The sequence below is a fragment of the Hipposideros armiger genome, unplaced genomic scaffold, assembly GCF_001890085.2.
Source record: "Hipposideros armiger isolate ML-2016 unplaced genomic scaffold, ASM189008v1 scaffold_10, whole genome shotgun sequence".
Lineage (NCBI taxonomy): Eukaryota > Metazoa > Chordata > Mammalia > Chiroptera > Hipposideridae > Hipposideros > Hipposideros armiger.
Genome location: NW_017731360.1, coordinates 6,944,696 through 6,946,545, shown reverse-complemented (window position 1 = coordinate 6,946,545; position 1,850 = coordinate 6,944,696).

Below are 1,850 nucleotides of genomic sequence, written 5' to 3'. Positions count from 1 at the left end.
TTTTTTTTTTTTTTGACGATTCAACCCATTACCACCACTAAGGTCACATCACAATATTTCCCCCTGAAGGTCAACTCCTAAAAGTGATTCTTTCTTTCGGATTGGTATTCACCCAACTATTGGGGTCTTATGACTTTCTGCTTAAGGATTCAAAGGCAAAGTATAAAAGGTGCTTGCAGCCATGGAAGAGCCTCTTGTACTTTTCAAGAGTCATTTATTAATATTCCTGGCTGGGAAGACCAGGACTTCCAGGAAACATCAAGTGAAATATGGAAATGTTTGTGTAAACAGGCATTCCAAGATGGTACCAGCTTTCTAAGATGTTTGCTGGTGATAACACCAAGCTTACTATTCCCGAGGGCGCTTTCTTTACTGAAAGTGAATTGAAGGAGTGCGGGTAATTAAGAGATGAGGGGGGAGCCATGAACCCCAAATATCCCAGCACTCCTGGCTCAGGGTTGAAAGAAACTAACAATTTAGATGAAGATGGAGATTGAGAATGGTGTCATTACTCAGCAGATACTTTGCCAGGAAGCAGCACTTAGGGGCCCTTTGTGTTCAACTGTCGCCCCAAGCACCAATAACACTACGTTGCCCCAGTTTTACCACCAACTGATGAATGAGTGCAAATACTACTGGGTGTGGGAGTCAGTTTAATCCTCACAATGTTCGCCTCTGCAGAGCCATGTGTCCAGGAGAGCTTGGATCCGGGTCCTGTGCTGTCCCTAAGAGTTGTGTGACCTCAGAAAGTCTTTCTGCGTCTTGGCTTTCCCATCTGTAAATTGAGATAATTGGATCACTTGGGGAAAGGCCCATGCTTGACACATGCTGGGTATGGCAGGCAGGAAGATCATTACAAATTCACAGCCAGCAACTTCAAGTGGTCACGCCAAACTGCCAGAAATCCGTCTCTGTTTCTCTAGGGCAGCGGTTCTCAACCTGTGGGTCGCGACCCCTTTGGGGGTCAAACGACCCTTTCACAGGGGTCACCTAAAACCATCAGAAAACAAAAAGATACTTACATTACGATTCATAACGGTAGCAAATTTACAGTTATAGAGTAGCAATGAAAATAATTTTATGGTTGGGGGTCATCACAACATGAGGAACTGTAGTAAGGGGTCGCGGCGTTAGGAAGGTTGAGAACGGCTGCTCTAGTGGCTTTGATTGTGATAAGGATTTCACACCTGATCCTTGATCCCCCATTCCCCCTCTTTTCCCGTCCCACTTTGGCTGTAACTTGCTCTCACTCCGTTGGAAAAATAGAAACCATCAGAGAGGCTGCCTCATCTTTGCATGGCTCGTTCTACAAACCCACCTTCACTTCTTCTCCTCCGTCTCTCAGATTGTCCTTGCTTCTCTCAAAGGCCAGCTCTGTCTTCCTGTGCTCTGGATCCCTTCCCTTCTTACTGTATCAGGGACTTTGCTCCTGGGTAACCCCTTCTCTCTGTATCATCTGTTCCTGCCCTCCTACAAGTCATTGCCATCAGCATAGAGACCCGGTTTGATATCCTCCACATCTAGCCAAAACCCTCTCTTGATCCCTCTATTCCCTGTCAATGCCCCATTTCTCTGCTTCCCTTTGCACTGGAACTTTCTAAAAAGTTGCCTATGGTTGTTCCCTTCAATGAATTGGCTCCCGTTTGCTGGTCCACCCATTCAGCCCAGCTCCCATACTCTCTCTTCCACCAAGAATGCTCTCACCAAGGTCACCCCAGTGTCCTTGTTGCCAAATCTAGTGGACATTTCTCTGTCTCAACTTAGTAGACGTTTGGGCAGCATTCCACACAGGTCAGCTCTCCCTTCTTCTTTTTTTTTTCTTTTTTAAGATTTTTATTGGGGAATTGGGG